We start from the raw sequence: 11169 nt of genomic DNA, 5'->3' as shown, positions 1-11169 counted from the left end.
CTGACCTCACGGCGACGAGTTCATCTCAACCACAGGGCATCCTGGCTTCAGTGGAGCACTGGTGGCGCTTGTTAAGCGCATTATCGGAGAATCTACACAGCAGCAGCCAGGCGGAGGGATCCCCATGGCTGGGCAGCGACGACGAGGGAGAAACTGTAAAGAAAGTTCAATAAATAATTGTAAAACTCCATGCCGTCTCAGTCTTTGGCGCAGCTACTGTGTCTGCCGCTAACAAATGGTTCAAATGGCTCTGAGCACTATGGGACTCAACTGCTGTGGTTATCAGTCCCCTAGAACTTAGAACTACTTAAACCTAACTAACCTAAGGACGTCACACACATCCATGCCCGAGGCAGGATTCGAACCTGCGACCGTAGCAGTCGCACGGTTCCGGACTGCGCGCCTAGAACCGCGAGACCACCGCGGCCGGCTGCCGCTAACAAGTACTGCAGAAGTCGTAACAAGTGGCAAACGGCAGTAATATGATGCTAAATAATCGGATGACAACCCAAACTAGGGATGGCTGAAGGACCGATTAACAATTTAACCAATTCCCTTCCGTCTGACCAATGGCACAACGATGGAAAATATCGGCGGATGACGAGGATACGAAAAGCACTACGACTTCCAAATTTGGAGTGCAAAATCAGCCAGGGGAACAATAACCACTCCAAGCAAAATATAAAAAAAAAACAACTTGAAGGTTGTCGAACTACACGCCGCATCAGACAGCACCAACACGACGAGGAAAGGCACACTGCCGGAAATCAACGCCAACGACCAGTGCAGGTAACTGGGGCGTTAACGACCACAGGGCAGAAAATACCGCTAGTGCACTTCACTGACAAGTAACAATCAATTTAATAATTAATCACAATATACACTGCTGGCCACCGTAAATGCAACACCCTGAAGGAAGCATCCGAATCAAGTGAAATTTACACCATGGGTTTGCAGCGATGAGATATGCATCTGATTAGAATTTCAGCGCAGACGCACATCACGCGCGCCTGTGGCGCCACCTCATAGCGCCATTTAAGGCTTGGCGATTTCGACGAGTGTACGTTTGGCACGTGTGTTTACCTTGTGGTTGTTTCACAAGACGATCAGTTATGCCTCGTAGACAACAGCGAACATCTTTTGATCAAGTATCCGAGTTCGACAGAGGAAGGATAGTGGCTTACCGAGATTGTGGACTATCATACAGAGAAATCGCTAGTCGTGTTGGACGAAACCAAACAACTGTAATGCGGATATGTGACCGTTGGATGCAGGAGGGTACGACGGACCGACGTGGTCGATCGCATTCACCTCGGTGCACCACTGCACGTGCTGATAGGCAAATTGTGCGCATGGCAGTGGCGGATCGTTCAGTGACATCCCGAACCATAGCACAGCACATTGCGTCTGTAACGCATCATCCAGTGTCTGCGCGTACCATTCGACGCCGTTTACAGCAGAGTGGTCTGTCCGCAAGACGTCCATTGCTTCGTCTACCATTGACGCAGAACCACAGACGTCTCCGTCGCCAATGGAGTGATGACAGACGGATGTGGACGGCAGAATGGAATGACGTTGTCTTTACTGACGAGGCACGCTTCTGTCTGCAGGACCACGATGGTCGGATTCGAGTGTGGAGACACCGTGGAGAGAGGATGCTGGACAGCCGCATTATGCACCGCCACACTGGTCTTGCACCAGGTATTATGGTATGGGGCGGCATTGGATATTACTCTCGCACGCCTCTAGTACGCATTGCCGGTACTTTAAATAGCCGACGCTACATATCCGAGGTGCTGGAGCCAGTTGTCCTTCCTTACCTTCAGGGCTCGGCCACAGCCATATTTCAACAGGATAATGCGCGACTACACGTGGCACGCATTGTCCAAAGGTTCTTCGTCAATAACCAGATTGAATTGCTTCCCTGACCGGCTCGCTCTCCGGATCTTTCGCCGATAGAAAACATGTGGTCCATCGTTGCTCAACGAGTGACCCAGATTACATCCCCAGCTGCCACACCAGATGATCTTTGGCAACGTGTGGAAACTGCTTGGGCTGCTGTACCCCAGGAACACATCCAACGTCTCTTTGACTCAATGCCGAGACGTGTGGCAGCGGTGATCCCCAACAATGGCGGCTACTCTGGCTACTGATTCTGGCAGGAACCACATGTCACAGACGTCTGTAAACGTAATCATTTGATACTTGGTCAACATGTTATCTACAAAATAAATCTTGTTGTGCTACCTCTTGTCTTTCTTGGTGTTGCATTTACGGTGGCCGGCAGTGTAGGAAGATGGCTGCAAGATTTCGCCGACTCCAACACATCATACATTGCTGCTAGCCCGAACAGCCCAGGGAGCAACAACCCGCCAATGAACGAAGAGATGTCACAATAGTTGAGGTTTCATAGCAGGTTAACTGATCACTCAACATTAGCGCCCAGGTTCTACTCTACATCTGCATCCATACTCCGCAAGCCACCTAACGGTGGGTGGCGGAGGGTACCTTGAGTAACTCTATCGGTTCTCCCTTCTATTCCAGTCTCTTATTGTTCGTGGAAAGGATTGTCGGTTCGGTTGGTAACGAACTTTGTCGCTCTCGCAGCTAGCGCCTCATGATCCGACAGTGCATGCACACCGCCAGCAGTCCCAGACTGGCCCCGAGCCATGGAGAGTTCCTCGCTGCTCCATCCCAACCGACCGACTACCACACGTACCACCACCACCCGGAAATACTAGCGGTCACACCAAACATAGTGCGACAGTACTAATATCGATAAGCGCTGCTGCTGCCACTCAAGGAGGCAAGCCAGCAGCTTTGTTACGCCAGTAAGTAAGGAAGAAGCAAGACGCCAAAGACAAAACGCCAAAGAACAAACGGCATGAACGCATGCCGCACATGGCTCAATGTACGAAGCATCTGTCAACAAAGACATACCAAAAGAAATAGGAAAGTGTCTTCCCTAACAGAATGGAGAAAACTAAAGCAAGTAATGAAGATTTAATGTTTATTTAGAACAGGAATAAGATGTTACATGAAGAATCTGAGAAACAGCTTCATGCTTATTCGGTAAGTGACATAGCCTCGTTATTGGTCTGTCCTGTGAATTCGTATGAAGTAAAGAGGTCCTCCTCTTTACGTAAAAATATTTAAAGGGACAGAAGGAAACCGTTTCTTCCAGGAGAGTGAGAAAAATAGTTAAATGTATAAGTTACACATGTTTCTGGGTGTGATCTGATTTATAACTATAAATAACGATTTTTGCAGCCAAGGTATTCTGTTGAAATATTTTTGTTTCTCCAGTGACCCGTTTCGACAGGTCTAGCTGTCATCTTAGGACCTTATGGAAATGTTACTGTGCTTGAATCGTACAGCCATAAAGAGAACAGACCCATTTACAGATGTGACATATGCTTGTAATGCACAGAAAACAGAGTAATTAAAACAATGAATAAAAATACATACCGCTAACAGTGTTCCCCAGAATGGCGGCAGTTTTGTCCGAGGAGACCTACGGTCCGACATTTTTTTTTCTTATGGGACATAGATGTAAAGACTGCTCGGACGAACTCGCCACAGCTCCGACGCACACTATTGAAGCAATTTATTTTTATTAAACTTATAAATTACCATATTGTATGTATTTCACACCCCAGCGTAGCTCCTGTATTTTGTACGTGGAGTGAGCCCTTATGATCACTAGTACTATTCCCATGAACCGAATATGACAGCTAGACATATCGAAACCGGTCACTGAGGAAACAAAAATATTTCACCATGCGATATTTGATGCAAAAATTCTTAATTTGCTGCAGTAAAAGCAACTAATGCTAAAGATAGAAAGCGTCTAATGATTAGAGGGTGACAGTAAAGCACCAAAGAAACTGGTATAGCCACGGATATTCAAATATAGACATACACTCCTGGAAATTGAAATAAGAACACCGTGAATTCATTGTCCCAGGAAGGGGAAACTTTATTGACACATTCCTGGGGTCAGATACATCACATGATCACACTGACAGAACCACAGGCACATAGACACAGGCAACAGAGCATGCACAATGTCGGCACTAGTACAGTGTATATCCACCTTTCGCAGCAATGCAGGCTGCTATTCTCCCATGGAGACGATCGTAGAGATGCTGGATGTAGTCCTGTGGAACGGCTTGCCATGCCATTTCCACCTGGCGCCTCAGTTGGACCAGCGTTCGTGCTGGACGTGCAGACCGCGTGAGACGACGCTTCATCCAGTCCCAAACATGCTCAATGGGGGACAGATCCGGAGATCTTGCTGGCCAGGGTAGTTGACTTACACCTTCTAGAGCACGTTGGGTGGCACGGGATACATGCGGACGTGCATTGTCCTGTTGGAACAGCAAGTTCCCTTGCCGGTCTAGGAATGGTAGAACGATGGGTTCGATGACGGTTTGGATGTACCGTGCACTATTCAGTGTCCCCTCGACGATCACCAGTGGTGTACGGCCAGTGTAGGAGATCGCTCCCCACACCATGATGCCGGGTGTTGGCCCTGTGTGCCTCGGTCGTATGCAGTCCTGATTGTGGCGCTCACCTGCACGGCGCCAAACACGCATACGACCATCATTGGCACCAAGGCAGAAGCGACTCTCATCGCTGAAGACGACACGTCTCCATTCGTCCCTCCATTCACGCCTGTCGCGACACCACTGGAGGCGGGCTGCACGATGTTGGGGCGTGAGCGGAAGACGGCCTAACGGTGTGCGGGACCGAAGCCCAGCTTCATGGAGACGGTTGCGAATGGTCCTCGCCGATACCCCAGGAGCAACAGTGTCCCTAATTTGCTGGGAAGTGGCGGTGCGGTCCCCTACGGCACTGCGTAGGATCCTACGGTCTTGGCGTGCATCCGTGCGTCGCTGCGGTCCGGTCCCAGGTCGACGGGCACGTGCACCTTCCGCCGACCACTGGCGACAACATCGATGTACTGTGGAGACCTCACGCCCCACGTGTTGAGCAATTCGGCGGTACGTCCACCCGGCCTCCCGCATGCCCACTATACGCACTCGCTCAAAGTCCGTCAACTGCACATACGGTTCACGTCCACGCTGTCGCGGCATGCTACCAGTGTTAAAGACTGCGATGGAGCTCCGTATGCCACGGCAAACTGGCTGACACTGACGGCGACGGTGCACAAATGCTGCGCAGCTAGCGCCATTCGACGGCCAACACCGCGGTTCCTGGTGTGTCCGCTGTGCCGTGCGTGTGATCATTGCTTGTACAGCCCTCTCGCAGTGTCCGGAGCAAGTATGGTGGGTCTGACACACCGGTGTCAATGTGTTCTTTTTTCCATTTCCAGGAGTGTATATGAACAGAAAGAATACGGCGCTGCGGTCGGCAACGCCTATATGAGACAACAAGTGTCTGGCGCAGCTGTTAGATCGATTACTGATGCTACAATGGCCGGTTATCAAGATTTAAGTGAGTTTGAACGTGGTGCTATAATCGGCGCTCGAGCAATGGGACACAGTATCTCCGAGGTAACGATGAAGTGGGGATTTTCCCTTACAATCATTCACGAGCGTACCGTAAATATCAGAAACCCAGTAAAGCATCAGATCTCCGACATCGCTGCGGCCGGAAAAGATCCAGCAAGAACGGGACCAACGACGACTGAATCGAATAGTACAACGTGAGAGAAGTGCAAACCTTCAGAAAATTGCTGCAGATTTCAATACTGTGCCATCAACAAGTGTCAGCGTGCGAACCACTCAACAGAACATCATCAACATGGGCTGTCGGAGCCGAAGACCCACTCGTGTACCCTTGATGACTGCACCACACAAAGCTTTACGGTTCGCCTGGGCCCATTAACACCGTCGTTGGACTGTTGACGACTGGAAACATACTGCCTGATCGGAAGAGTCTCATTTCAAATTGCATCGAGCGCATGGACGTGTACGGATATGAAGACAACATGTTGAATCCATGGACTCTGCATGTCACAGAGGTTTGTTCGAGCTGGTGCAGGCTCTGTAATGGTGTGGGGCGTGTGGAGTTGCAGTGACATGGAACACCTGATACATAGATACGACTCTGACAGGTGCCACGTACGTAAGCATCATGTCTGATGACCTGCATCCATTCATGTCCATTGTTCATTCCGACAAACTTGGACATTTACGGCAGGACAATGCGATACCCCACACGTCAAGAATTGCTACAGAGTGGCTCCAGGAATACTCTTCTGAGTTTAAACGCTTTCGCTGGCTGCTAAACAACACATATCTGAACATTATTGAGCATATCTGGGACGCCTTGCAACGTGCTGTTGAGAAGAGATCTCCACCCTCTCATATTCTCGTATTCCTATGGATTTATGGACAGCCCTGCAGAAGTCATGATATCCCTCCAGTACTACTTCAGACATAAGGCGAGTCCATGCCACGTCATTTTGTGGCACTTCTGTGTGCTCGCGGGGGCCCTACGCCGTATTAGGCAGGTATACCAATTTTTTAGCTCTTTAGAGTAATAAAAGACGAAATAATATGAAACTTCCTGGCAGATTAAAACTGTGTGCCGGGCCGAGACTCGAACTTGGGACCTTTGCCTTTCGCGGGCGAGTGCTCTACCAACTGAGCTCTTCTTCGCAGAAGAGCTTCTGTTACGTTTGGAAGGTAGGAGACGAGGTACTGGCAGAAGTAAAGCTGTGAGGACGGGGCGTGAGTCGTGCTTGGGTAGCTCAGTTGGTAGAGCACTTGCCCGCGAAAGGCAATGGTCCCGAGTTCGAGTCTCGGCCCGGCACACGGTTTTAATCTGCCAGGAAGTTTCATATCAGCGCACACTCCGCTGCAGAGTGAAAATCTCATTCACGAAATAATGTGTTTACGTGTATTTTAAAGTTTTTAGAGTATATTTAACATATTTTTAGCGCATTGATACACGTTGCACAATATAATTGAAACTGTTTCTTAATTGCTACAATAATTACACAATTTTTTTGCAGTTAGTGTATCAGAAACAACAGCGTTGAATGTGTGGCTGAGGTCGAAGAAACCTAGTTCCTTGATCTACGTCGTTTGTGGACTAGTCTGTGACTTATGAGATCGGTACTACTTAGGAACGACAAGTAAGTTTAGTACAGGAGGCACCACTGTTGAGCCTAGGCCTAGGAAGGGGGCGTAATTGCTCGGGGGGCGGCAGAGCCGAGGACCCCCCGTGGCGGCTGTGAGGGTCTACGCGGGCGGTCCTGGGTCTCCGGGGATTCTCGCGCTGCTAACGATGCTAATTGCTGGCGGCGGCGACAAGTGCCGCCAGGGCGGAAGGATAATGAAATCCGTGTTGCGACGTTCAACTCCCGCCGGCTCGGCGCTCTGGCGCGTCAGCGGCGGCAATAATAAAACAGTCGTCGGGAAGGGCTGGGTGGGCTAGAGGGCGAGGACTGGGCTCGCGCCCCGACGTTTATTAAGACGGCGCGGGAGGTTTGGCGGAGAGGAAAGGACGTGAAGAAATTAAGGGCGGGAGCCGTGCTCGAGCAAGTGTCGGCAGCGTCGTAGCCTGAGGAGAAGCGACGCGGCTGAGATGGTGGGCGTTGTAAGCCTTGTGCTCTCTGGAAGCACTTGCTACTGGGTCTGGGCCAAGATTTGGGTAATTAATGCGTTTGTTCTGATTGCCATAATCATTAGTACTGCTGGGTAACAAGTATTACTTGCTTTACCTTCTACACACTGCGAGGTGCCGGGGTGGAGAAGAGTTTTTTGGGGAAGGCGGGGCAAGACAGGGAGGTGGGGTAAGACGGGGAAGGGCTATAAGCTACAGTTAGAGTATTGCCATCTGTGGATAGCTACGTCAACATCATCAATACACAGGTCCCAGTGTGTTGACATTGCTGAACCTTAGTTTCTCGGCGATTTATGTGAGCTTTACAAGGGTACGTACAATTGTTACACTGATTTGCAATGTTTTACACCTTTCGAGGTCCTAAAACATGTGTTTCGTGAACATTTGTCCAGACTGTATATATAGCACTGAATAGTACGTCTTATTAACAGTAAACTGCTGTGTCAGTAGTCAATGTTCACTACATAGTGTTCATTTAGGCGTAATATAACCTGACAGAATGGTAGGGGGCAAGACGGGGTGGGGCAAGATGGGGAGCTTCCTCGCTTTGCCCATACTATTTGTACAACCATTACGTTCTTATCGTCTCATGTGTTTACCTCGCTGAGGGTTTTGAACACGTACATTATACGTTGAATACAATTGTAAATAGAATGGTATTCGTTATTCCAACGTTTCCTAATTAATTACAAAGTATGCCTTAGGCTATATGGTGAATAAAAATACACAAAACGTGCAAAGTCAGTATTCTTGGTATGTTTTAACTACTGACTATTGGAAATATGGTATTTACTGTATAATATAGATTACCAGAAATGAACTGACTCAATAGTACGTTCCACGTGTTTTATTTCAGATGGTTGGCAAGTATCGGCGACAAACGTCTAGGCAAGATTGGTCATTGGACTCAATGGAAGGCACTGTAAATGCTGTTATGGAAGGTCATATGGGTTCTTTCAGGGCTGCTCGACGGTTTAACGTGCCACAGAAATATGTGTTTCAGCGTCGGAGCGCCCACGACACTTGTGCAGGGACAGAAAGTGATGATGACGAGGCTGTCCACACTTGTGTACTATGTGAAAATAAGAGGCCTAAATAAAACGTAATACCCGATTCTACAATTCGCAGAGCCATGTTTCGAAACCTTATCGTTACATTATTTCGTTATTCCAGTCCTTATTTAAGTTTTAGAGATGAATTCATGCTAGTTCCCCATCTTACCCCGCATATGGGGCAAGACGGGGAATTGGTAGTTTGTATTTCAAATCGAGATATTTCTAACTAAATGTAACAAGTTCGCAGGTTTCTTTGCATGCTATTGTAATTCAATGGTTAAATAAACAAATGACAATCAAACCTACTTGAATTTGTTTATTTTTTTCCTTTTGTAAGGGTTTAAAGTTAGCTTCCCCATCTTGCCCCGCCTTCCCCTACCTCTATAATTAAGACAAATTTTGCATGAGAACGAGACATGCACCCGACCCCCTCCTTATCTACCAGCTAATTAATTATGCGCACAACGGTAACGGAAGGAAATTATGGTGGACCCTGCTAGTTGGTAAAATAAGGAGTGTTGAAAGTCTCTTCGGATTTGCTGCCAGAACCTAGAATCAACTTGAGTCGATATTTCGGCCAACCAACTGGTCGCCATCTTCAGGAAAACGCTGCTTCTGCTGATGAGTCCCGCTGAGAACTGACGACAGGTTGCAAATCGACGTCCTATACAGGGTGTTACAAAAAGGTACCGCCAAACTTTCAGGAAACATTCCTCACACACAAAGAAAGAAAATGTGTTGTGTGGACATGTGTCCGGAAACGCTTACTTTCCATGTTAGAGCTCATTTTATTACTTCTCTTCAAATCACATTAATCATGGAATGGAAACACACAGCAACAGAACGTACCAACGTGACTTCAAACACTGTGTTACAGGAAATGTTCAAAATGTCCTCCGTTAGCGAGGATACAAGTATCCACCCTCCGTCGCATGGAATCCCTGATGCGCTGATGCAGCCCTGGAGAATGGCGTATTGTATCACAACCGTCCACAATACGAGCACGAAGAGTCTCTACATTTGGTACCGGGGTTGCGTAGACGAGAGCTTTCAAATGCCCCCATAAATGAAAGTCTAGAGGGTTGAGGTCAGGAGAGCGTGGAGGCCATGGAATTGTTCCGCCTCTACCAATCCATCGGTCACCGAATCTGTTGTTGAAAAGCGTACGAACACATCGACTGAAATGTGCAGGAGCTCCATCGTGCATGAACCACATGTTGTGTCGTACTTGTGAAGGCGCATGTTCTAGCAGCACAGGTAGAGTATCCCGTATGAAATCATGATAACGTGCTCCATTGAGCGTAGGTGGAAGAAACTAAAATGAGCTCTAACATGGAAATTAAGCGTTTCCGGACACATGTCCACATAACATCTTTTCTTTGTTTGTGTGTGAGGAATACTTCCTGAAAGTTTGGCCGTACCTTTTTGTAGCACACTGTATAAGCCACCGTTCAGTACACGGCGCATGCGCCGCCCATCACGGTTTCTGCCTTCCAAAACAGGGAGGTGGCGCCGCCCTTAGTGAAACACTGCTGGCAACGATATATCGCAATCAAGGCCGCGCCGAAGAACGTTCAGTTTTGATGCGAGATAATACAGGATTCCACGTTTTGCTAAGAGGAAACCCATTCATTGTCTCTGTTGATTAAATTATCAGCCAACCTAATTCCAATCGCCTCTTTATACACACTGTTCCACAAACCGGAAATGTTGGCAACCATAACAGTTTCCTCAGATTTCATTTTGTGTCCCTCATTTAGGCAGTGTTCTGCTACCGCCGATTTTTCCGGCTGTTGTAGCCTCGTATGACGGCGATGTTCCAAACACCTGTAATGCACTATGCGAATAGAACGGCCAACGTAAGCTTTCCCACATTGACACGAAATTTTGTACACCCCGGGTTTCCTATTCAAGACTTATTACGCCGGGAAAGCCTACGTAATCAAAATAAGGTGTGCACACTCACAATAATTTAATAAAAATCGTAATCTACTGAGAAAAAGAGAACTTCATCATAACAAACAACAGGAAATGTGATTCTGCCTACATCTACGAAATGATATGCGCATTAAATATTACAATGAGTTTTTTTATATATCAGAACATAAATGCGCATGATTGTCGACACACACAGTACGTTAAAGGATAGGCTACACTGAACTGTTATGAGAACAAGAGTTGTCTCGAGAACAGGGGGCTCCTACTCTCTATGATGCAATAGATTGACGATAATGACTGGAGGTCGTAATGAATCAAATATTAATCTCCCTTCTATATAGCAGTATCGCAATTAGTAGTGAGAGCTCAAATGGGATCACAAGGAGAAACAAGCAAGGTGTAGCAAAGCGAGCACGCGTGTTGCTGAGGGTTTCAGTACAAAATTGATAAGGTCCTACAATTCCGGAGCCGTAAAATACTGTACCAGTAATGAAATATGCAGCACGACGTCGGTAGGCAGCGTCCTGATGATGTAGGCGCCGATTTCTGCCGTGCAGCGACTCTGTGTCACCCCTGG

At 47.8% G+C, this 11169-nt stretch overlaps 1 non-coding gene across 1 annotated transcript; it reads left to right on the top strand.

Annotated features, from left to right (window-relative positions):
- The first annotated feature begins 6709 nt into the window (after positions 1–6709).
- On the top strand, positions 6710–6784 carry Trnas-cga (transfer RNA serine (anticodon CGA)). The gene has a single exon. It is a non-coding gene; the product is annotated as a tRNA-Ser (tRNA).
- Positions 6785–11169: the final 4385 nt, after the last annotated feature.

The sequence above is a fragment of the Schistocerca nitens genome, chromosome 7 (genome assembly GCF_023898315.1).
Source record: "Schistocerca nitens isolate TAMUIC-IGC-003100 chromosome 7, iqSchNite1.1, whole genome shotgun sequence".
Taxonomy (NCBI): Eukaryota; Metazoa; Arthropoda; class Insecta; order Orthoptera; family Acrididae; genus Schistocerca; species Schistocerca nitens.
Note: the sequence above shows the minus strand (reverse complement) of the source record. Positions and strands in the feature narration are given on the sequence as shown.